Source organism: Taudactylus pleione, unplaced genomic scaffold (genome assembly GCF_031769625.1).
Source record: "Taudactylus pleione unplaced genomic scaffold, aTauple2 ptg000378l, whole genome shotgun sequence".
In the NCBI taxonomy this organism is placed as follows: domain Eukaryota; kingdom Metazoa; phylum Chordata; class Amphibia; order Anura; family Myobatrachidae; genus Taudactylus; species Taudactylus pleione.
The window spans coordinates 954,722-981,636 of record NW_028284779.1 but is presented as its reverse complement, the minus strand read 5'-3'; positions in this window follow the sequence as shown (position 1 = coordinate 981,636).

The following is a 26,915-nucleotide window of genomic DNA, read 5'->3' as shown; positions in this document are numbered from 1 at the left end:
ATGTTTTTTTTAATACATTTGGGCGATACTTCATTTCTTGGAATCGGTATGTAATGCCGCCAGATGTAATGCGGTGGACTAAATACCGACGCTGGAAGCCCGAACCGTCAGGAATCCCACTGGGGCTGGTAAGTACCCTAACCCTCCCATCTCCCTCACCTAACCCACCCTTAGTGGTGCCTATCCCTAACCTCCCCCCAGTGGTGCCTAACGCTAACTTCCACTAGCCTAACCCTTCTGGGGGGGGGGCTAACCCTAAATACCCCCGGGGGTGCCTAAAACTAACCCCCCCTGCTAACAGTCCCCATTTACCTTTGTTTGGTATGCGGGGCGTCATGATTTCGGCACCTGGCTAAAGATAGGCATCAGTATTTAGACGCCTATCTTTAGTACAGTCTCGGGATTCTGACGTCCAGCATTTCGGATGCTGAGGGCATTTATACAGGGGGCATTACTACTGGGGCATTACTATTGGGCACACACAGGGGGCATAACTACTGGTGGGCATTACTATTGGGGGCACAGCTACAGGGGTATTACTACTGGGGGTAGTTATACAGGGAGTATGGCATTACTATTGGGGACACTACTACAGGGACATTACTACTGGGGGCACTACTAATGGGAGTATTGTATAGGGGGCACTGTATAAGAGGCACCACTCCTGGGTGCACTGCATAAAGGGTACCACTACTGTGGGCTCTGCATATGGGGCCACAACCACTGTGGGCACTGACACTACTGGGGTCCCCACTGCACATACCCCCAGTTCGTCACATTTAATAGGGCTCCAACAGACCTTAATCCAGCCCTGAGAGGCAGCATACAGTTCAGCCAAATGCTTCCTGTATAAATGTATTCTGATTGCTCGGCCTCTGTGTAATGATTAGGGAGACACATTTTTTGGTATTTTTGATTGGCAGTTTTTGAAATGTGTGACAGTTTTATTTGCATCCTTCCACCTTCCCCAAAGAGACAGGTCTGGGAGTGTTAACAGTACAGTACATGTCACGGGAATCCCTGCAGGATGCTTAATGCTTTTTCCTTCTCACGTTGGACTCCCCCGGCCTCAAGACATGGTTTATCCTGAATGAGTTGAGATTTTGTTCCTCTGTATTAGCTCAGATTGTTGCTGTCATTACCAGTCGTGCATATACTGTATATCTATTAACTATGCATGTAATGTCTCAGATTACCCAGTCTCTTCTAATGCCTGTTTTTGTATATTGATTGGGAATAAGGGGCCCTGCCGAATAAACGGCCCTCTGATTTTTTAATTGTAATGCTAGGTACAGTACAGTTATTATTGTGCTCAGTCGCTGTAAACTCAACACATTGATGCATTAATAATAAAAAAAAGAAGCAATTTAAAAAAAACAACTACTATGAACTAGGGGTGAGCGGGTTCGGATTTCTGAAATCCGAACCCCCCCGAGCCCCCCCGATCCGAGTCCGATCCGAGTCAGGCTCGACTTTTCCCGCCTGACTCGGATTCTGAAATCGAGGCAAAACGTCATCTTCCCGCCTTCCGAGTCTCGCGGGTTTTGGATCCTATATAAGGTACCCACGTCGGCGCCATTTTCTCACTCGGCTGTGGACAGTGAAGAGGGAGGGTGGGAGTTAGGGCTGTGTAGTGTAGTGTAGTGCTGCTGTTGTCCACTACTTCAAAGTCCATAGGGGCTGGCTGTGTTGTGCTGTGCTGCTGTTGTTAATAGGGGCTGTGTCCACTACTTCAAAGTCCATAGGGGCTGGCTGGACTGTGTTGTGCAGTCAGTTCTCCATAGGGGCTGTGTCCACTCCAAAGTCCTGTGCAGTGTCCCAGTCCTAAAGAGGTGCTGTAGTGTTGTCCAGGGGGTGCTCTGTCCATCAGGGGTGCTCCCCCAAGTGCTAAAAAAATAATATATTTTCTGTGTTTGTGAATTGTGTGCGCAGTAGCCGCACGTGCATCAACAAAGTAGTGCCAAGCGTGCGCCTGTGTCATAAGTAAAGGGCCGGCTGGCTTGACCGTTAAAGGGTGCTGTAACCCCCGAAAGTACACTCCAGTCCAAACCAAAAAAAAATTATTTTCTGTGTTTGTGAATTGTGTGCGCAGTAGCCGCACATGCATCAACAAAGTAGTGCCAAGCGTGCGCCTGTGTCATAAGTAAAGGGCCGGCTGGCTTGACCGTTAAGGGTGCTGTAACCCCCGAAAGTACACTCCAGTCCAAACCAAAAAAAAAATTATTTTCTGTGTTTGTGAATTGTGTGCGCAGTAGCAGCACGTGCATCAACAAAGTAGTGCCAAGCGTGCGCCTGTGTCATAAGTAAAGGGCCGGCTGGCTTGACCGTTAAGGGTGCTGTAACCCCCGAAAGTACACTCCAGTCCAAACCAAAAAAAAAATTATTTTCTGTGTTTGTGAATTGTGTGCGCAGTAGCCGCACGTGCATCAACAAAGTAGTGCCAAGCGTGCGCCTGTGTCATAAGTAAAGGGCCGGCTGGCTTGACCGTTAAAGGGTGCTGTAAACCCCAAAGTACACTCCAGTCCAAACCAAAAAAAAAATTATTTTCTGTGTTTGTGAATTGTGTGCGCAGTAGCCGCATGTGCATCAACAAAGTAGTGCCAAGCGTGCGCCTGTGTCATAAGTAAAGGGCCAGCTGGCTTGACCGTTAAAGGGTGCTGTAACCCCCAAAGTACACTCCAGTCCAAACCAAAAAAAAAATTATTTTCTGTGTTTGTGAATTGTGTGCGCAGTAGCCGCACGTGCATCAACAAAGTAGTGCCAAGCGTGCGCCTGTGTCATAAGTAAAGGGACCGGCTGGCTTGACCGTTAAAGGGTGCTGTAACCCCCGAAAGTACACTCCAGTCCAAACCAAAAAAAAAATTATTTTCTGTGTTTGTGAATTGTGTGCGCAGTAGCCGCACGTGCATCAACAAAGTAGTGCCAAGCGTGCGCCTGTGTCATAAGTAAAGGGCCGGCTGGCTTGACCGTTAAAGGGTGCTGTAACCCCCAAAGTACACTCCAGTCCAAACCAAAAAAAAATTTATTTTCTGTGTTTGTGAATTGTGTGCGCAGTAGCCGCACGTGCATCAACAAAGTAGTGCCAAGCGTGCGCCTGTGTCATAAGTAAAGGGCCGGCTGGCTTGACCGTTAAAGGGTGCTGTAACCCCCGAAAGTACACTCCAGTCCAAACCAAAAAAAAAATTATTTTCTGTGTTTGTGAATTGTGTGCGCAGTAGCCGCACGTGCATCAACAAAGTAGTGCCAAGCGTGCGCCTGTGTCATAAGTAAAGGGCCGGCTGGCTTGACCGTTAAAGGGTGCTGTAACCCGCAAAGTACACTCCAGTCCAAACCGAAAAAAAATTATTTTCTGTGTTTGTGAATTGTGTGCGCAGTAGCCGCACGTGCATCAACAAAGTAGTGCCAAGTGTGCGCCTGTGTCATAAGTAAAGGGCCGGCTGGCTTGACCGTTAAAGGGTGCTGTAACCCCCGAAAGTACACTCCAGTCCAAACCAAAAAAAAAATTATTTTCTGTGTTTGTGAATTGTGTGCGCAGTAGCCGCACGTGCATCAACAAAGTAGTGCCAAGCGTGCGCCTGTGTCATAAGTAAAGGGCCGGCTGGCTTGACCGTTAAAGGGTTCTGTAACCCCCAAAGTACACTCCAAACCAAAAAAATATATATTTTCTGTGTTTGTGACTTGTGTGCACTGTGGCTGCACGTGCATCAACAAAGGAGCAGCGCCAAGCGTGCGCCTGTGTCCCATAAGTAAAGAGCCAGCTGGCTCATTTCTTAAAGGGTGGTGTAACCCACAAAGTGCACTACTCTCCAGCAAAAATAAAAAAATATTTTCTGTGTTTGTGTGCGCTTTAGCCGCACGTATATATATCAATATAACATAAATGGAGGACCAAACTTTCTCTGATAAAAATAAAATAGGGAAAGATCAAGAACCACTTCCTACTAGTGCTGTTGCTGCTGCTGGGAGTTGTTCATCATCCCAGAGAGGAAGTAGGAACATCACTACTTTTACTAAACAATTGACGCTCCAACAGTCCCTAGCGATGAGGATGAAGTACGACAGCAGTCATCCTGAAGCAAAAAGTATAACTGAGGCCTTGACTGCTATGTTGGTGTTAGACGTGAGTCCGGTATCCGACATTAGTGCAGTGGGATTTAGACAATTGATGGAGGTAGTGTGTCCTCGGTTCCAAATCCCGTCTAGATTCCACCTGCATCCTCAAAGCAGCAGCGACAAGCGTGCGCCTGTCTGTTAAAGGGTGGTGACACCCTCAAAGTGTGCTACACAAACAATTAAAATATTGTTCTTTTTTTTTCTGTCTTTGTGAAGTGTGTGGGCTGTAGCCGCACCTGCATCCTTAAAGCAGCAGCGACAAGCGTGCGTCTGTCTGTTAAAGGGTGGTGACACCCTCAAAGTGTGCTAAACAAACAATTAAAATATTGTTCTTTTTTTTTCTGTCTTTGTGAAATGTGTGGGCTGTAGCCGCACCTGCATCCTTAAAGCAGCAGCGACAAGCGTGCGTCTGTCTGTTAAAGGGTGGTGACACCCTCAAAGTGTGCTACACAAACAATTAAAATATTGTTCTTTTTTTTTCTGTCTTTGTGAAATGTGTGGGCTGTAGCCGCACCTGCATCCTTAAAGCAGCTGCGACAAGCGTGCGTCTGTCTGTTAAAGGGTGGTGACACCCTCAAAGTGTGCTACACAAACAATTAAAATATTGTTCTTTTTTTTTCTGTCTTTGTGAATTGTGTGGGCTGTAGCCGCACTTGCATCCTCAAAGCAGCAGCGACAAGCGTGCGTCTGTCTGTTAAAGGGTGTTGTAATTCTCAAAGTGCTCCAAAAAATCAAACATTTTTTTTTAATGTGTTTGTGACTTGTGTGCGATGTAGCCACACTTGCATCCTCAAAGCAGCAGCGACAAGCGTGCGTCTGTCTGTTAAAGGGTGGTGACACTCTCAAAGTGTGCTACACAAACAATAAAAATATTCTTCTTCTTTTTTCTGTCTTTGTGAATTGTGTGGGCTGTAGCCGCACCTGCATCCTTAAAGCAGCAGCGACAAGCGTGCGTCTGTCTGTTAAAGGGTGGTGTAACTCACGAAGTGCTCCAAAAAATAAAAAACTATTTTTTTAATGTGTTTGTGACTTGTGTGCGATGTAGCCGCACTTGCATCCTCAAAGCAGCAGCGACAAGCGTGCGTCTGTCTGTTAAAGGGTGGTGACACCCTCAAAGTGTGCTACACAAACAATTAAAATATTGTTCTTTTTTTTTCTGTCTTTGTGAATTGTGTGGGCTGTAGCCGCACTTGCATCCTCAAAGCAGCAGCGACAAGCGTGCGTCTGTCTGTTAAAGGGTGTTGTAACTCTCAAAGTGCTCCAAAAAAATCAAAAAATTTTTTTTAATGTGTTTGTGACTTGTGTGCGATGTAGCCACACTTGCATCCTCAAAGCAGCAGCGACAAGCGTGCGTCTGTCTGTTAAATGGTGGTGACACCCTCAAAGTGTGCTACACAAACAATAAAAATATTCTTCTTTTTTCTGTCTTTGTGAATTGTGTGGGCTGTAGCCGCACCTGCATCCTTAAAGCAGCAGCGACAAGCATGCGTCTGTCTGTTAAAGGGTGTTGTAACTCTCAAAGTGCTCCAAAAAAATCAAAAAATTTTTTTTAATGTGTTTGTGACTTGTGTGCGATGTAGCCACACTTGCATCCTCAAAGCAGCAGCGACAAGCGTGCATCTGTCTGTTAAATGGTGGTGACACCCTCAAAGTGTGCTACACAAACAATAAAAATATTCTTCTTTTTTCTGTCTTTGTGAATTGTGTGGGCTGTAGCCGCACCTGCATCCTTAAAGCAGCAGCGACAAGCGTGCATCTGTCTGTTAAAGGGTGGTGACACCCTCAAAGTGTGCTACACAAACAATTAAAATATTGTTCTTTTTTCTGTCTTTGTGAAGTGTGTGGGCTGTAGCCGCACCTGCATCCTTAAAGCAGCTGCGACAAGCGTGCGTCTGTCTGTTAAAGGGTGGTGACACCCTCAAAGTGTGCTACACAAACAATTAAAATATTGTTCTTTTTTTTTTGGTCTTTGTGAAATGTGTGGGCTGTAGCCGCACCTGCATCCTTAAAGCAGCAGCGACAAGCGTGCGTCTGTCTGTTAAAGGGTGGTGACACCCTCAAAGTGTGCTACACAAAGAATAAAAATATTCTTCTTCTTTTTTCTGTCTTTGTGAATTGTGTGGGCTGTAGCCGCACTTGCATCCTCAAAGCAGCAGCGACAAGCGTGCGTCTGTCTGTTAGAGGGTGGTGTAACCCTCAAAGTGTGCTCCACAAACAATAAAAATATTCTTTTTTTTTTTCTGTCTTTGTGAATTGTGTGGGCTGTAGCCGCACTTGAATCCTCAAAGCAGCAGCGACAAGCGTGCGTCTGTCTGTTAAAGGATTACATCGGTGACAGCATCCAAGTAGGCATGTCAGACAGTCCGTACCTGTACTGGCAGGAAAAAGAAGCAATTTGGAGGTCCCTGTACAAACTGGCTCTATTTTACCTGAGTTGCCCCCCCTCCAGTGTGTACTCCGAAAGAGTGTTTAGTGCAGCCGGGAACCTTGTTAGCGAAAGGCGTAGGAGGTTGCTTCCACAAAATGTGGAGAAGATGATGTTCATAAAATGAATGATCAACTCTTCCAGGGAGACCAGCCTCCAGAACGTACAGAGGGACCTGTGGTTCCAGCAGGGACGAATTAATACTCTGTGAGGATGAGGATGTACATAACACTGAAGAGGGTGAGGAATCTGTGGATGAGGAGGATGAGGACGACTTCTTGCCTCCGTAGAGCCAGTTTGTGCAGGGACAGATTAATTGCCAGCTTGTTTTGTGGGGGCCCAAACGAACCAATCATTTCAGCCACAGTTGTGTGGCAGACCCTGGCGCTGAAATGATTGGTTTGTTAAAGTGTGCATGTCCTGTTTATACAACATAAGGGTGGGTGGGAGGGCCCAAGGACAATTCCATCTTGCACCTCTTTTTTTTCTTTGCATTATGTACAGTTTGGGGCCTAGTTTTTCAATGCCATCCTGTCTGCCACTGCAGTTTCACGCCTAGATGGGTCACGTGTTTGTGCCGCCCACTCGTGTCGCTTAGCATAGTCATCCAGCTACCTCGGTGCAACCTTTTGGACATAAAAACACTATTGTGAGGTGTGAGGTATTCAGAATAGACTGGAAATGAGTGGAAATTAAGGTTATTGAGGTTAATAATAGCATAGGAGCAGAAAAACCTACAAATTCTGTGATTTTAGCTGTTTTTATGCTTTTTTTCAAAAAAATACAGATCCAAAACACAAAACCCAGAACCCAAAACACGGAAGGGTGGTTTTGGCAAAACCAATCCAGATCCAAAACACGAAGAAAGATCCAGATCCAAAACCAAAACACAAAACACGAAAAGTGGCCGGTGCACACCCCTTCTATGAACTAGAGATGAGCGGGTTCGGATTTACTCGGTTTTACTCGGATGTACTCGGATCTCAAAACGGCGTTTTATTGGCTATCGGCTATCACGTGTTTTGGATAGCCAATAAAATAAATCCGAACTAATCCGAACTTGCGGTAAAGTAGCGATAAGAACCGAGTAAATCCGAACTCGCACATCTCTACTATGAACTGGTCACAAACAGATCAGCCGTGGCAATCCGCCCGTGAAGGGAGCGTAGTTGTTTCAAGGAGGCGTGCCGCGAGTCTCAGGGGCCTGGCCTTGCGGAACGCCCCCGTCTCTTCCCAGCTGAGCACAGCGGACCGACCCATCACTGCCGCAAACCCCTTCCATCTCCCTGAGCTCATAGTAAATCCGGAGCTGGGGGGTGGAGGGCGGGGGACACTTCTGCCCTCCTCCAGTCAGCCCTATTGGCATTTGTCAGAAGTGCCCGGTGGCCAGTCCGGCCCTGGTCACGAAGTGATTAAACAACCTGCAATCCAAGCACTGCATATACGATAGGGCAGACTAATGGAATCCGTCACTTTCCGACTTGCAGAACTACATGTCCCAGCTTGCCCGAGAAGTACAGCTTACCTGTGTTTGCTATAGATTAATGGTAATGGTGGGTAGGTAAAGGCGACTAATATTTGGGATTTCAAAAGGTAAGCTGACCCTTTCCTATTTCCCATATTCATAGAAAGCACATTATCTCTAATTATTACTGCTGTTCATTATCCGTTTCGCAGCTCGCTGGGAAATAAATGATAATCCCGGACATACAGATGTATAACTGCCATTCTGCATTCAGACTTCTGAGTGCTGTAACCAGGAGACAGGAGGAAACTATTCCCTATGTTTACATACTGGCATGATCAGATTACAGCATAAAGCTGGGATAGGGGAAAGCTGGAATTAATTGTCCTGAAACACGAACTGAGAAAACTGAGTTTGTTCCCTTTTCAGATAAATCCCTGGTACATGGTGATCAGCTACAAAAGACTCCTGGATGCTGCGTCAAAGAGGTTTATTAAAAAAAAACCTAAACAAACAATAAGACCTCCATTGGTTTACTGCTGATTAACCCCTTAAAACAACCTTACTTAACTTAACTAACAAATAAAGACATGGAGATAATCACAGCATGGCTAAAAGGTCACAGCTTTTATTTACCAATTAAATTAATTCACCTAACCGAGGTGGCCAGCAGGTTCCAGCCTTCTAGATGGAGACATACTTGGGGGACGACTGAAACGTGCCCCCTAGAGAAGCACTTATGCTGCGAAGGACTTGCCTCCCTCCTGAGCCTAGTCCTAAAGCTTCCGTAGAAAAACGCCCGGGTCCACCCACACAGAGATGGACAAACTCGCCATATACATCAAGGGCCAGCGCACTTACAACATGCTCTAGCGCCACTGAGATGCAGCGTTCTCCCGCCAAAGCCAGACTCAGAAGGAGACTGACCCGCCACCAAGAGAAAAACTAACTAATCCAGAAAAGACAGCAATTCTTTAAGAAACAAACCTAAACCCAACGCATTAAGATGCACTCCACCAGGATGAAAAAATCTAGCAAAGTCAGAACCCAAAAGCTATGCCTAATCACCAAGCCTCCCAAAGACAAAACATGCTTCTTTAAAGCTCCCATATCCTAACAATTAGTTCCAAACCTTTCATCTTACCAAAGTAATGCCCACCAATATGCAGGACCAACCAGTCAGACATTCCCCAGCAAACCGCCGACTCAACTAACAAATCTTTCATAGATGCACATTGAAGCCCACGCACACCAATCTATCGAACATGCCAACCACCAAGCAATAAACGCCTGGCCAAACCATATTTTTCTGCCCAAAAAATATAGGAATGACCGAGTAGCCAAACCCGTTCATCTTCAGAATCTTCCACTGTAAGGAAAGAAGAACCCTAACCGTGAGCCACCGCACTAAAACCAGGCCACAGCTCAACAAAATTGAAACACATAGCAACTAACTAGTTGGGATGATTATGGGGAAAAACTTGTAACCCGAGTGAAACTAAAAAACCTTCCCGTGATCACAAAGTGGGCCAGATCAAGGTCCCCGGGAGGAAAAATAAAAAAATCCCTTCACACACCCACTTACAGAAAGCTAGCCATTTGATAACAGTCGGGTAAACTACGTTTCCGGGTTGACACTAGGGGCGCTACTATAACTTCTCGCAGTGCACATAAGAATTGTAAGCGGAGGACTTCTACCGACCAATCCATTGAATGTCACTGGTAGATGCCCCTGACGCAGCTGCGTTAGTTGCGGCCTCATTCCGAAAGGAATGGGTCCTGTAAAATGCACTATCTAACCCCAACTCAGTTAAACTCTGCCTATGAACAGCAGCAAACTGAAACTTAGAAAGAGGGGACATATTGGCATGCACCAACCACTGAGCCCCTCCTGACGGGCGACAAGCCATATATACGGCTGCAAAATGCACTGGGCAAACAGAGAGGTCACCCTGCTTCGACAGGGCAACCCATCTGCCTCGACCTAACTGATCCATCTTGGAAAACTGAAGCCTGCACAAGACGGATGACTCCAGAAACACAATGTCCTCTAACAATAAATCTGTGGAGAGCGAAGCCTTGCTAGACGCCACAATCTCACTGACCCTGAATGCCCCAAAAAATGCAACCGCAAAAGCTAAGTGGAACAGAGAAGCTTCCAAAGCAGCAGAAGCCACCCTGTCCATGATCACAAGCAACCTGCTCAGAAGCTGCAAATCAATGGGCCTACTGGAGTCAGCCCTAGCGGGAAACTCCTTGCCCAACTCGTAAGGGCTTTGGAGAGCAGAAACTACTTGGATGTGTCCGAAAACTCCTTCAACTTACTAAAAAAGGAAATTCCCGCCAGTGCCGAGGCCCTAGAAGCCTTAGAGCGGCCATGCTGGTAATGTCCCCAAACAAACGATGAAAGCATGTCCCTGGAAGACTTACCCGCCTAAGAACCCTGCATGCAGAAAACCTGCCAGTTCTGCCAAGCCACAGAATAAACCTTTTAGAGTTGATGGAGCCAGTGACTGCTGCGGCAGGCCTTCTATGCCGGCCTGATAATCTGCCATACAAAAGGAGGGAAAGGTAACCCTACTGCAGAAGCTGTAGGCACCAGCAAATGGAAACAAGCAAAATTAAAATGGTACATAGCATCAGCAATCGCGCTTTGCACTCCGGGGACGTGACATGCCCGAAATCGGATGTTGGCCTCTAAGCATCTCAAGAGTAAGAAGACGCAAAGCAGGAGAGGAAGTCCACTGATTGTTGATAGCTTGAACTACCCCAAGATTGTCGGACCAGAACACTACCTGCTAACCATTCAACCGATCCCTCCAAAGCTCCACTGTTACGACAATCAGAAACACTTCTAAAAATGGCAAGTTTTTAGTAAGTCCCTCTGCATGGCAATCACGCGGCCAGGGTGCAGCGCACCATTCACCGTCAAAGAATGCCCCGAACCCAGATGAGCCAGCCGCATTGGTAAAGAGCTGTAATGTAGCGTTAGCCACAGGGGCAGAAGGCCAAATGCATTCACCATTAAATCACACAAAAAAACTGGACCAAGTACGAAGGTCCTCCTTAATCTCGGAAGACAATCTAACATGGTGATGAGGCTGGCTCACTCCGGCCATAGCCCTCTCCAACTTCCTACAAAACACCTGCCCCATAGGGATAATACTGCAAGCAAAATTAAACAAACCTAGCAAGGACTGAACCATACGCAGCTTAATGCTATCTGCCTCCAAACAAACTGCAATTTGATCAAGCAACTTAAGCACCTTCTCTCGCGGCAAACATCAGCAACCTGCCACCGTGTCAATCTCAATGCCTAAATAAGACAAGCAAACATGCGCAACAGGAACCCCCAAAACCAGAAACAAATGTCGGCACATGCTACTGACGTCATCACCTCGTCATCTATGTCAGTAGCATGTTCCAACAGCCGGGTTTGCAGTCCCGCCCCACTTCAGTACGCGCCTTCACTGGGTGATAAAGGTAAGCTCCGGTTTTGTGTTTTTATGTCCTGGTGAAAATGTGATTAAAATATTGAAACGTTGACCTACAGATGCGCTGACCAGTGATGGATTTATTGTTTGGAGTGCCACACCTGTGACTATTATTATTTTGGATTTTGTGAAGGCACACAACACAGCATCCTATGTATTATGGAGAGCTGGACCCTGGTGTTATTTTTTTAATATATATATATATATATATATATATGTGTGTGTGTGTGTGTTTGTCTCCAGGAATGCATTCACCACTGTACTGTACTGCACCTTCTGCCACTAACTGAGGGGGGGGAGCATGGGGGGCACACACACATTTCTGTGTGAATTCCAAGCAAAAACTTTCATCTATTGTAGTGTTGGAGTTAAATGAGAATTCACACCAAGCGTTTGTATACACAGGTGCTCCCAAATAAGAAATATAGAAATTGGAATAATCCATGTGACCAGCAAGCTAAAAAAAAAAAAAACAGCTGTAAAAGGGAAGGAGTTGGGACTAGAAAGGGGTGGTGCCAGGATAGAAAAGAGGAGGAGTCAGGGCTATTATTAAATGGCCCCCCCCCCTAAAAGAAAAGTCTAGATCCGCCACTGACTCGTACTACCTGGCAGCAGTGTGTTTGCTTTGGCAGCCAGCCAATGAGAGTCAGACAGACTCTCATTGACTGCTGCGCCCACAGCTGGAGCCGGGCTGGAGCTCACTCATGAGCTCCATCTTCCAGCTCCTGAAGTGGGTGATGGGAGAGATGTCATGACTTCATGACATCTCCCATAATGCAGAGCGGGCAAGCCTGGGAGGATGGAGGAGCGGACAGCGGCAGGTGCAGGAGCAAAAGCAAGAGCGGGGATTCAGGTGTTTTTTATTTTATGTGTTTGTCTTTGGCACTGCTGGGGGGAGTCTACTACTGGAGAACTATATAAGGGGCGCTACTGGGGGCACTGCATAGGTGGGACTACTACTGGGGGCACTATATAAGAGGTACTACTGGTGTCACTGTATAGGGAGGACCACTACTGGGGGCACTGCATAGGGGGGGTCTACTACTGGGGGCACTGCATAGGGGGGACTACTACTGGGGGCACTGCATAGGGGAGGACTACTACTGGAGGCACTGCATAGGGGGGGACTACTACTGGGGGCATTATATAAGGGGCACTGCATAGGGGGACCACTATTGGGGGCACTGCATAGGGGGGACTACTACTGGGGGCACTATATGAGGTAATGCTGGGGGCACTGCATATGGGGGATTACTACTGGGGGCACTATATAAGTGGCACTACTGGGGGCACTGCATAGGGAAGATTGGGGGCACTATATAAAGGGCACTACTGGGGGCACTGCATAGGGAGGACTACTACTGGGGGCACTACTGGGAGCACTGTATAAGTGGTACTACTGGGGGCACTGCATAAGTGGCACTGTATAAGGGTGCATTACTGGGGCACTGTATAAGGGTGCACTGCTGGGGGCACTTTATAGGGGGCACTGCTACTGGGGACATTGCATAAGGGACACTATTAAAGTGGTCATTGCAAAAGGGGCACTACTACTTTAAAGTGCATATGGAATGGAAAGGAATGTTCCCAGAGTGTAACGGTTGTGTATCATGTTGCCACGCTCCCATTTTCCAGTGGCCATGCCCCTTGACATGTGGCCATGCCCACATTTTTGCCACACACCTTTGGCGCTCACATCTACTTTTGGAGGGGGGCTTTGTTTTTTAACTTGCCCTGGGCTCCAAATACCCTACTTACGCCACTGACCGAAAGAACACTATATTACAACCGCTATAGTGTGTGGGCATATTCCTATGCATCTACTGTTCAGATGGCCAGTGCACTACAATGTCCAGCGATACGACATGTGGACTAACTGCCACCAGCAACAAACAATTGCTCAATACGCTCAACATCATATACACTTTGGCCAAGTGTACTTACTCCTGGTGGGTAAATTGTCTGGGGGACTACTACATCCAGCATGACTGCTGCGCACTGCACTGTCACACAGTTCTGATCATAGGTTATGGGCCCAGCAGTTTTAAGTTAATAGGCTCTTGCTCCGCATACACCTCCCGATGCTCTGCTAATACAAAGAACCAAATCGCAGGACTTGTGAGCTGTGCTGCACAGTTCCCAACATTTTCAAATAATCCCCTGGGACACCTTGTGGTTGGAGATTACTCAGTACTGTCTCAATGACGTAGGGACCAGTGGCGTAACTCCCGGAGGCAACTCAAGTGATTGCCTCTGGGCACTTAGGGGCCTATTCATACGGCCTCCGATGATGAAGTATCCAACTCGCAGTAGGGGAAATGTGACACTGGAGCAGCTGTCCTCTCGGTTAGTATCACAGCTACAGAAGTAGCCCCGTTACTTACCTCCTCCCCATCGTCCCGGCTACATATGCGTGACAAGAGGTCACGCATGCGCACAGCCAGCGGGGAGGTAGTGAGAAGGCGGCGGAGGGATCCGCTCAGATCCCTCTTCGCATCCCGGAACTCCTTCCCATAAGAAGGAGTGGGGATCCAAGAACAAGCACCGTCTGAACATGGCACTTTTTCTCGGAAACGAAGTTTGCTGAATATCGGGGGGTCCTTTTCGGACCCCTGATGATGAATGGGCGGGTACTAAAATATGCGGAAACTAGCATTTCCACATGGTTACCGGGCCATTTAGTGTTAATGAATAGGCCCCTTAGTGTCGGAGGATGAGGGGGCACCAGCAGGTATGGCCTTGGGCGGTCCAGCCGTGGGCTGTCTGTAGCACTAGAGAGGCAGTGGGCACCCACTTACATAGTCTGCACAGCCCCTCTACTATTGCAGACCTTGCACCCAGGTGCTGCCAATAGAGCCCGCCACTGCTTGGGGCAGCATAATCCTCATCATGTCATGTTGGCTGATTTTTATTATAATGTAGTTCACATTTTACGTTCATCTTTACAATAAATCTTAAGTTAGAAAGCCTGGAGGTGAGAATTGGCGGTGAGAGCTATAACTAGGCTACAGAGATATTTTATTGCACGGTTGTCCAATACTGGGGAAAAACAAAATGGCAAAAAATTAAAAAATGGGACCAATGTTTCAAAACTGGGACTGTCAGTCCCCGGAAATTAGGGACAGTTGATAGTGATGCTTTATGCACAGATATGTCCTCCTCCATCTTTACTGGAAAAGCACGCCACAAATGGCGCAGGTTGCACCCGCGAACGGGTATGTGCGCTGCATTCACACACGCAACTTCATTGGATTGCATGGTGCGAATGCAGTGCTCAGCATGGCGTAGGATGGCGCACGCGGCTAATCATATGGCGTGATACTGTACGTCAAACCCGCACATTTGCAGCGCAATCGGCAAATCTGGAAGAGGACACATCTGTACTGTATGTCTGTAGCAGACATCAGACATTTGACCAATGGGTAGGGAGCAGTGTATAGGGCAGTGTCTCTCTTGTGATGCTGCAGATGTCACTTTCTGGCTCCATACATAAAGACTTGTGCGATATATTGTGCTCAGTGAGTATGTGCTGTGTTATATAAGCTGTGGGAGTGCGTATTCTCTCTACATAATGAACCCATGAACTTGTTCTCAGTTTAGAGCCAGCGATTCTATCACATTATCAGGAGCAGCTGGGAGTTCTCTCTCCGCAACTGAGACTTTAATATGAAATATCAGATTGTCCCCTGGAGTGCCTTATTGCTAATGTGGTCCCAGCGAGCGAGGCTCCAACACATTAATACAAATTATATTAGCCAGCAGACCGTGAGGAAATCCTGCAACTAAAACAGCTTTATAAGAACAATCATCATGAATTACAACATGTTCCCTGCCAAAGCCAGATAGAACATCATAGCCCAGAGGAGAGGGACAGGCCCGGAACTCTGCACATTCTCATCCAGTTCTGCAAACATGCCTAATGTGCTCTGCACAGAATCAGTTAGCTCTGCATATACAGCTAATGTGCTCTACATACTCTCAGGGCCTGATCTGTAAGAGGATGCATTGCCAATATTTGCGTCCAATGTTTATTGTACTGCGTATGCGTCCTGATGGTTGCTGCCGGGGGGCACAGAGTGCCTTTTGATGCAGAGAGGCATTTTCGGTGGGCGTTCCTGTGAGGTAAAAGGGGGCGGGGGTGGCTAGTAGGACGCAGCTGCATCTTTTTTTGCAGTTGCACTGGCACCAGCTTCCACATTCAGACAGATATATACCCATAGTCAGGGGCATATTTATAATGGGCCCCTGGACACCCATACCGCACACCCTGCTCCCATATTATACTTACCGCACGTCGGCACCGGTGTCAGTGCTGTAAAAAACACCTGGAAAATGCCTGCCCATTTTCTGCTCTTTTTGCGCTTAAGCAGTATGGAAAAGACAGGAAAAATGGTGCGGCAGCCAGAGCCAACCGCTGTGGCGCTGCGCTCAGTGCGCTGCCGGCCGACGAAGAGAGAGAGGAGGTGCCACGGATGCAGACTGCACACAGGTCCCCTCCTCCCTTCAAACATCCCTGCCCATAGTGGAAAATGTATTAAAGCTTGGAGAGAGATAAAGTACCACCAATCAGCTTCTGTCATGTTACAGTTAGGAGCTGATTGGTTGGTGCTTTATCTCCCTCCACTTTATCTCTCTTAATTAAAGCTCCCCCTGAATGCTACCTGCATATGCTCAACCTCATCAGCATATCTGGGGCATATTGTTTGTAGAGAAGAAGCAGCCACAGATCCCTCTAAAGGTGCCTACACACATAGTGATTTTTTTACCTGATTTGGCCTATTACAACAACATAAAAATATTTCAACAGCATAATCCAGAGGTTCCCAAACTATTTTGAATCACGGCGCCCCAGTGTATCAGCGATGTATTCACGACACCCCTAAGCCAAAAGTTTGTTATTAAGAAACTCAAACATTTTTTTAATGAAGTAGTAAAGTGAAGTAAATTGGGCTTACCCGTCATCCTTAGGTTCAGTTATGTGGTGTTGGACAGGTCTGCGCTTCTCTTTGTCCACATTACATTGACCATAAGGAATTTGATTTGGTGCTGAACCACTAATCTGAGGCACCCCTGCAAGTGTCGCTAGGCTCCCCAGGGTGCCGTGGCACACAGTTTGGGAACCACTGGCATAATCAAATATATTACATTTGTGTATGCTGCTGTAATATATTTGTTTATGATGTTGTAATATAACATCATAAACAAATGTATTGCAACAACATAAACAAATCTATTACATCAGCAGAAATATATTAAAAACCTGTAAAAAAAAATACAAATTAAAGTACAAATAAAAACACATAACATTCCTGTAAAAGAAGAAAACATTACAATACAAATAAAAACACATTAAATTCCTGTAAAAAAAGAAAACATTACAATATAAATAAAAACACATTATATTCCCGTAAAAGAAAGAAAACATTACAATACAAATAAAAACACATAACATTCCTGTAAAAGAAAAACATATTATAATAGCATAACAAACATTAAAATCCTGTAAAAAAAAAAATATTAAAACATTTAACATTAAAAATCACAAAACAATGTACAATTGTAGCTAAAAATGTATATGTCCATATTTTTCTTCTTCCTATGAATGTCGATGGATAGTGAGCGAGAGTTTGTGACTGGATTCCTCGAGATCCTACAGTCCAAAGAGTGTCTATGGCAGATAAGCTGTAGACAATACCGTAATAAGTCTCACAAATTGGCAGCTTTGGAGGTGTTGTTGGAGTACACCAAAAAGTTTATTGCGGATGCAACCCCCAAAACAGAAAATCTAGAACTTGCGTACGGTGTACATCAAGGAGAAAAAAAAGTGGACGAATCAAAAAGGTCCATAGAGTGCACCGACGACGTGCATCATCCAATGCTGTGGTACTATAACTTGATAAGCTTCGTCAGCGATCGGGAGCCACAATGCCAGTCTGTCGTCCTGATGGGCGAGGGAGAGGGAGAAGAGGAGGTGGCAGAAGTGAGTGAACCATCTGAGGAGATTATGGTAAGTTACAACACAGTTCAAAAACCAAAATCTTTTTTTTTTAATAATCCCAAATGTCCACTGTAGTCAGTTCACAGACAGTCCTCCTGCCAGGTCTGTTGAAATAGGCCATATACTCCTCCCTCACTTCTTTGGCACGTGCGGTTGATGTTGTTGAAATTGGAGGTGCAGACACTTATGTAAACTGGGCAGTCTCCTCCGGATGTCCTGCATCTTCTGGTCTAGCTGTAACTGGTCCTTGTTGGGTAGTTTTTCTTCGCAGAAAGTTATGCAGCAGATAGCACGCCATCACGACCCAGTCTATCTTGTCCACATGTAGGTTTATGGTGGTGTGGAAAATGTGGAAGTATTCCAAATGCATTTTCCACAATGCACCATGCACAGGATAGATGTTAGTTGTAGATCCTCTTCTGTCTGGTCAGGGCCCTCTGTGCTAAAGGCTTCATCACATGTTCATGTAAAGCAAAAGCCTCGTTTGCAACGAAAACATAATTTAGGCCGTGCTGTGTCTCGTCCAGTGACAGCAAGTTGAGGGTTTTGTTGGTGAGTCTCTGGTAGAATGCCGTCTGTTTGAAGGATCCACCATCCGAAGCACGGCCATTCTTGCCAACATCCACAAACACAAATTTGTAGTCGGCATTCACCACAGCCATGAGAATGCTGAAGAAGCCTTTATAGTTGTAATAATATGATCCGGTGTTGGCAGGTGGGTTGATGCGGATGTGTTTTCCATCGATGGCTCCTCCGCAGTTAGGGAAATTCCAGCGTTGTTCAAACTCTTCAGCAATGCTCTTCTACTCCTCCACGGTGTTTGGAAACTAGATAAATACTAAAAAATGGGTTAAAACATGACTATAATATTCTTTCTCCATTTTTTTTCCTATATAGACTCCCACCCAAGAGCCTGATATGTCCTCCATGCCAGACCTAAGTTTGGTCGGGGACAGCGAGGTGGAAACTTCTTCCCCAGTGCCAACAACCATTCAACCCCCACATCATGTTCCGCACCTCCCCAACGAAAAGAAAAAACGGGAAAAAGCAGCAGCAGTACACAGAACAGGAAGACATATTTCTGCAACAAGCGGAACGCATCCTTCAGAAACAGCCGGATGACATTGATGATTTCACGGCCCATTTTAACAGTAGAATGCGAAAAATGGATGACCCAACTAAGGAAAATTTCCACAGGCTCGTGTATGAGCTATTAACAAGGTCACTAAATAGCAAAATTACATGAGTCAACTTACATTGCAGACCCACTTCTGTATTTGCCTGCCCCAACTGCCTATGTGAGGCCCCCCAGCCCAGTTGGAGGATACTCCACCACCCAGTACCCCACCCACAAGCCAGACCATTTATAATGCACTGCTGGAGGCAGAGGATGATTTGCCCTATTATTCGTAACTGTTAGGTATTTTTTTTTATTATTGTTGCCTGTACTATCACCAAATTTTATCACTCCCAATAGGTGCTATATGGTATATGGTGGTGATGACGCCGATTGGACAAGGTCACTACACACATGACGCAAGTACAGATTGATGGAAGCCAAGGCCACAATCTGTACTTGTGCCATGTGTGTATTGGCCTGTTCAAACTGGCGTCTGACCCACTGTATAACATACAGCAGCCTACCTATAGGATTTGATCAGATTTGGTGATAATGCTGTTTTCTACATTTTATATACATAATGTAAAATTGATATACAAAAAAATGTTATTTAATACTGTGCAGTGTTGTTGGCACAGTCTTGTTAATGCAGCCTTATTGGCTGTCAAAACAGTTATATAAAGAGTTAAAAAAAAACACAAAAAAATTTAAAAAAATTTCTTTCACAAGAAACAAATGTGTAATATGTTTTTATTTTTCTTACCTTGCAATACTGGTACTGCAGCACTTTAACTATAACCTTGCAGGTCTCCGGGAAGATGGCTCCCAAGGACTGAGGGGAGATGAGGGTCCCAAACTACAGGTCTTCCAGTGACCTTCCTGTAGCCAGGTACCTCAGGGTAGCCACCAGTCTCTCTTCAGCAGGGATTGCCCTCCGCCACTTTGTGTCCTGCCTCCAGATGTGGGGGGGTCACCATACTAGGCAACTCCTGGAAAGTGGCGTCATCCATGCGCAGATAGTTGCGGTAGTCGTCCGGGTTGTTCTCCTTGATCTCCATCAGCAGGGACATGTGAGAGCGAGTATCCCTTTGCAGCAGCCACTCCTTGGTCCAGCATGTTCTTCTCCTTTGCTGGGCCCTCTCCTGGATCACCTTGACCCCAGCTTGAGTGACCAACACTTTATACTGATAGGGATGCATCAGCACATAATTCAGGAACAGGATAGAGGAAGCACACACTTGCAGGTAGAACACACTTTGTAAAAGGGAAGCCCAATACAAAGCAGAGGACAGTAGCAATGTACAGGGTTCAGCAGGTATACACCTAGCCTCACTAGTAGCAAAGCAGAATGTGCGCAGGGTTAAAATGGCGCCTGCTTTTTATACCCCCTAGCTAGCCTCGCCCATTAATTAAATTTCCCACCAATCGTGAAGATCCTTGTGTGTTGTTTGGTAAACTCACGATCTATCATGCACGATCTCATGATTTGGACTTCCGACACGATTCATGATAGTTGGCAGCTTTTTTGACCTAATCTTACTCACGGCTGCCAGGGAGCTCCCGGGGAGAGTTCTGGGGAAATCGTACACGATGTCGGAAAGTGAGCACATCGCCATGTGTGTAGGCACCTTAAGGTGGAGTCAGTTACCAAATGGCCCAGGCCCTCTAAATGAACTAAGATCATTCCTAGGATTCTGTGGATACTATCATAGATTTATACCCCAGTATTCTCGGATAGCCAAATCCCTGACAGATATGAATAAAGGGTATCCCCCTCATTGAATATCATCTTGTGGGCGAAAGGGAGTGGTTCTTGATTTTGTTATCCATTTTATGCTTTGCACATACTCAGCTAGCTCTGCATATACAGTCAGGTGTATAAATATTGGGACATTGACAGAATTTTCGTATTTTGGCCTCTATTCACCACCACAATGGCTTTGAAATGAAACAAACAAGATGTGCTTTAACTGCAGACTTTCAGATTTAATTTGAGGGTAATTACATCCAAATCAGGTGAACGGTGTAGGAATTACAACGGTTTCTATATGTGCCTCCCACTTTTTAAGAGGGCCAAAAGTAATGGGACAAACTAAACAATCCTAAATCTAACTTTCACTTTTTAATACTTTGTTGCAAATCCTTTGCAGGCAATTACAGCCTGAAGTCTGGAACACATAGACATCACCAGATGCTGGGTTTCATCCCTGGTGATGCTCTGCCAGGCCTCTACTGCAAATGTCTTCAGTTCCTGCTTGTTCTTGGGGCATTTTCCCTTCAGTTTTGTCTTCAAGTGAAATGCATGCTCAATTGGATTCAGGTCAGGGGATTGACTTGGCCATTGTATAATATTCCACTTTTTAGCATTAAAAAACTCTTTGGTTGCTTTTGCAGTATGCTTCAGGTCATTGTCCATCTGCACTGTGAAGCGCCGTCCAATGAGTTCTGAAGCATTTGACTGAATATGAGCATATAATATTGCCCGAAACACTTCAGAATTCATTCTGCTGCTTTTGTCAGCAGTCACATCATCAATAAATACAAGGGAACCAGTTCCATTGGCAGCCATACATGTCCATGCCATAACTCTACCACCACCATGCTTCACTGATGAGGTGGTATGTTTTGGATCATGAGCAGTTCCTTTCCTTCTCCATACTCTTCTCTTCCCATCACTCTGGTACAAGTTGATCTTTGTCTCATCTGTCCATATGATGTTGTTCCAGAACTGTAATGGCTTTTTTAGATGTTGTTTGGCAAACTCTAATCTGGTCTTCCTGTTTTTGTGGCTCACCAATGGTTTACATCTTGTGGTGAACCCTCTATATTCACTCTTGTGAAGTCTTCTCTTGATTGTTGACTTTGACACATATACACCTACCTCCTCGAGAGTGGTTCTTGATTTGGCCAACTGTTGTGAAGGGGTTTTTCTTCACCAGGGAAATAATTCTTCTGTCATCCACCATAGTTGTTTTCCGTGATCTTCCGGGTCTTTTGGTGTTGCTGAGCTCTCCGGTGCATTCTTTTGTTTTAGGAATGTTCCAAACAGTTGATTTGGCCACACCTAATGTTTTTGCTATCTCTCTGATGGGTTTGTTTTGATTTCTCAGCCTAATGATGGTTTGCTTCACTGATAGTGACAGCTCTTTGGATCTCATATTGAGAGTTGACAGCAACTGTCACACCTAGAATCAACTCCAGACCTTTTACCTGCTTAATTGATAATGAAATAACGAGGGAATAGCCCACACCTGTCCATGAAATAGATTTTGAGTTGATAGTCCCATTACTTTTGGCCCCTTAAAAAGTGGGAGGCACATATAGAAACCGTTGTAATTCCTACACCGTTCACCTGATTTGGATGTAATTACCCTCAAATTAAATCTGAAAGTCTGCAGTTAAAGCACATCTTGTCTATTTCATTTCAAAGCCATTGTGGGGGTGACTAGAGGCCAAAATATGAAAATTCTGTCAATGTCCCAATATTTATGCACCTGACTGTATATATATATATATATATATATATATACCTAGTGTGCTCTGCACAGGGGTAGTTGAAATGTCGGCTGTCGGCATACCAGTGCTCATACCAGGTGTCAGCACTCCGGCACTGGCATCTTGACCTCCGGCAACTCGACATTAAGTAGTGGGGCTAGGGGGAGGGTTAGGAACTAGGTAGAGGGTTAAGGATAGGGGTGTGCACCGGCCACTTTTCGTGTTTTGTGTTTTGGTTTTGGATCTGGATCTTTCTTCGTGTTTTGGATCTGGATTGGTTTTGCCAAAACCACCCTTCCGTGTTTTGGGTTCTGGGTTTTGTGTTTTGGATCTGTATTTTTTTTAAAAAAAGCATAAAAACAGCTAAAATCACAGAATTTGTAGGTTTTTCTGCTCCTATGCTATTATTAACCTCAATAACCTTAATTTCCACTCATTTCCAGTCTATTCTGAACACCTCACACCTCACAATAGTGTTTTTATGTCCAAAAGGTTGCACCGAGGTAGCTGGATGACTATGCTAAGCGACACGAGTGGGCGGCACAAACACGTGACCCATCTAGGCGTGAAACTGCAGTGGCAGACAGGATGGCATTGAAAAACTAGGCCCCAAACTGTACATAATGCAAAGAAAAAAAAGAGGTGCAAGATGGAATTGTCCTTGGGCCCTCCCACCCACCCTTATGTTGTATAAACAGGACATGCACACTTTAACAAACCAATCATTTCAGCGCCAGGGTCTGCCACACAACTGTGGCTGAAATGATTGGTTCGTTTGGGCCCCCACAAAACAAGCTGGCAATTAATGTGTCCCTGCACAAACTGGCTCTATGGAGGCAAGATGTCATCCTCATCCTCCTCATCCACCGATTCCTCACCCTCTTCAGTGTGTACATCCTCATCCTCACAAAGTATTAACTCGTCCCCACTTGAATCCACCACCACAGGTCCCTCTGTACCTTCTGGAGGCTGGTCTCCCTGGAAGAGCTGATAATTCATTTTGATGAACATCATCTTCTCCACATTCTGTGGAAGCAACCTCCTACGCCTTTCGCTGACAAGGTTCCCGGCTGCACTAAACACTCTTTCGGAGTACACACTGGAGGGGGGGCAACTCAGGTAAAATAGAGCCAGTTTGTACAGGGGCCTCCAAATTGCCTCTTTTTCCTGCCAGTACAGGTATGGACTGTCTGCCATGCCTACTTGGATGCTGTCACCGATGTAATCCTCCACCATTCTGTCAATGGTGACAGTATCATATGCAGTGACAGTAGACATGTCAGAAATTGTTGCCAGGTCCTTCAGTCCGGACCAGATGTCCAAACTTGGTCCTGCCTGCCCTGCATCACCGCCAGCGGGTTGCTTAGGATACCTAAGTTTTTTCCTGGCAGCCCCAGTTGCAGGAGAAAATGAAGAAGGAGCCGTTGACGTGTCACGTTCCGCTTCAGCTGACAGTGTGTTCACCAGCAGGTCTTTGCACCTCTGCAGGCTTGTGTCGGCCGGAAAGAGAGACACCACATAGGCTTTAAACCTAGGATCGAGCACGGTGGCCAAAACGTAGTGGTCTGATTTCAACAGATTGACCACCCTGGAATCCTGGCAAAGCGAATGAAGGGCTTCATCCACAAGTCCCACATGCCGAGCGGAATCGCTCCGTCTTAGCTCCTCCTTCACTTTCTCCAGCTGCTTCTGCAAAAGCCTGATGAGGGGAATGACCTGACTCAAGCTGGCAGTGTCTGAACTGACTTCACGTGTGGCAAGTTCGAAGGGCTGGAGAACCTTGCACAACACGGAAATCATTCTCCACTGCGTTTGAGTCAGGTGCATACCCCCTCCTTTGCCTATGTCATAGGTGGATGTATAGGCTTGTATGGCCTTTTGCTGCTCCTCCATCCTCTGAAGCATATAGAGGGTTGAGTTCCACCGCGTCACAACCTCTTGCTTCAGGTGATGGCGGGGCAGGTTCAAGAGTGTTTGCTGGCGCTCCAGTCTTCGGCACGCAGTCGCTGAATGGCGAAAGTGGCCAGAAATTTTTCGGGCCACCCAAAGCGTCTCCTGCACGCCCCTGTCGCTTTTCAGAAAATTCTGCACCACCAAGTTTATTGTGTGAGCAAAACATGGGACGTGCTGGAATTTGCCCAGATGTAATGCCCGCACAATATTGGTGGCGTTGTCAGATATCACAAATCCCCAGGAGAGTCTAAGTGGGGTAAGCCACTGGGCGATGATTTCCCTCAGTTTCTCTAAGAGGTTGTCGGCGGTGTGCCTCTTACTGAAACCGGTGATACACAGCGTAGCCTGCCTTGTAACGAGCTGGCATTTCTGAGATGCTGCTACTGGTGACGCTGCTGCTGTTGCTGCGTAAGGTGATACATCTACCCAGTGGGCTGTCACAGTCATATAGTCCTTAGTCTGCCCTGTTCCACTTGTCCACATGTCCGTGGTTAAGTGGACATTGTGTACAACGGCATTTTTCAGGACACTGAGGACACTTTTTCTGACGTTTCTGTACAGTCTCGGTATCGCCTGCCGAGTGAAGTGGAATCTAGACGGGATTTGGAACCGGGGACACACTACCTCCATCAATTGTCTAAATCCCACTGCACTAATGGCGGATACCGGATGCACGTCTAACACCAACATAGCAGTCAAGGCCTCAGTTATACGTTTTGCTTCAGGATGACTGCTGTCGTACTTCATCCTCCTCGCTAAGGACTGTTGGAGGGTCAATTGTTTAGTAAAAGTAGTGGTGTTCCTACTTCCTCTCTGGGATGATGAACGACTCCCAGCAGCAGCAACAGCAGCAGCGGCAGCAGTAGGCGTAGCAATGCAGGATCCTCCAGAGGAATCCCGGATAGGAGAGTCAGTCATGCCAGTGACATGGCCTGCAGGACTACTTCCGATCCTGACTAAGGAGGAAATTGACGAGGAGGGAGTTGACGGTGTGGTTTGCAGGCGCTTGGATACAACAGGACAACGGGATTTAGGTGTCCCTGGACTGCTTACGGTCTTAGCCAAAGTTTCTGAACTTGACAGTAACTTTTTATGAACGCGCTGCAGGTGCCGTATAAGGGAGGATGTTCCTAGGTGGTTGACGTCCCTACCCCTACTTATTTCACCTTTACATATGGTACATATGGCAAGACAGTTGTTGTCCGGATTTGGATAGAAATATTGCCAGACCAAAGAGGTGGAATGTTTGGTCTTCTGCCCAGGCATGACCGTGATGGGCTTTTTCATCCCACGGACAACAACTGTCTCCCCCGGAGCCTGATTTAAACAAACCACATCACCATCAGAATCCTCCTCGCCAACTTCCTCCTCAGCGCCAGCTACACCAGTATCCTCATCCTGTTGTACTTCAACAGTGACATCTTCAATTTGCATATCAGCAAGTGGACTGTGGGTGCTCCTTTCAGCACTTGCAGGGGGCGTGCAAATGGTGGAAAGAGCCACCTCTTCCCGTCCAGTGCTGGGAAGGTCAGGCATCGCAACCACCACCACACTTGGACTCTCCTTGGGGATTTGTGATATCTTCTTAGAAAGCACAGTTCTTCGCTGTGCTTTTGCCAGCTTAACTCTTTTGATTTTTTTAGTGGGAGGAGGGCTTCCATCGTCATGTGAAGCTGAACCACTAGTCATGAACATACTAGGGATCGACCTTAGCCGTTCCTTGCCACTCCGTGTCGTAAATGGCATATTGGCAAGTTTACGTTTCTCTTCAGCTGATTTAAATGTCTTTTTCAAGGTCATTTTCCTGAACTTTGCCATTTGGGATTGTATGTGCCCTCTACTATGACATTGGGCATCGGCCTTGGCAGACGACGTTGATGGCATGTTATCGTCTATGTCATGACTAGTGGCAGCAGCTTCAGCACTAGGAGGAAGTGGTTCTTGATCTTTCTCTATTTTATTTTTATCGGAGAAAGTTTGGTCCTCCATTTATGTTATATCGATTTGATATATACGTGCGGCTAAACACAGAAAATAATTTTTTTTTCGGTTTGGACTGGAGTGTACTTTGTGGGTTACAGCACCCTTTAACGGTCAAGCCAGCCGGCCCTTTACTTATGACACAGGCGCACGCTTGGCACTACTTTGTTGATGCACGTGCGGCTACTGCGCACACAATTCACAAACACAGAAAATAATTTTTTTTTGGTTTGGACTGGAGTGTACTTTCGGGGGTTACAGCACCCTTAACGGTCAAGCCAGCCGGCCCTTTACTTATGACACAGGCGCACGCTTGGCACTACTTTGTTGATGCACGTGCGGCTACTGCGCACACAATTCACAAACACAGAAAATAATTTTTTTTTGGTTTGGACTGGAGTGTACTTTCGGGGGTTACAGCACCCTTTAACGGTCAAGCCAGCCGGCCCTTTACTTATGACACAGGCGCACGCTTGGCACTACTTTGTTGATGCACGTGCGGCTACTGTGCACACAATTCACAAACACAGAAAATAATTTTTTTTTTGGTTTGGACTGGAGTGTACTTTGGGGGTTACAGCACCCTTTACCGGTCAAGCCAGCCGGCCCTTTACTTATGACACAGGCGCACGCTTGGCACTACTTTGTTGATGCACGTGCGGCTACTGCGCACACAATTCACAAACACAGAAAATAATTTTTTTTTTGGTTTGGACTGGAGTGTACTTTCGGGGGTTACAGCACCCTTAACGGTCAAGCCAGCCGGCCCTTTACTTATGACACAGGTGCACGCTTGGCACTACTTTGTTGATGCACGTGCGGCTACTGCGCACACAATTCACAAACACAGAAAATAATTTTTTTTTGGTTTG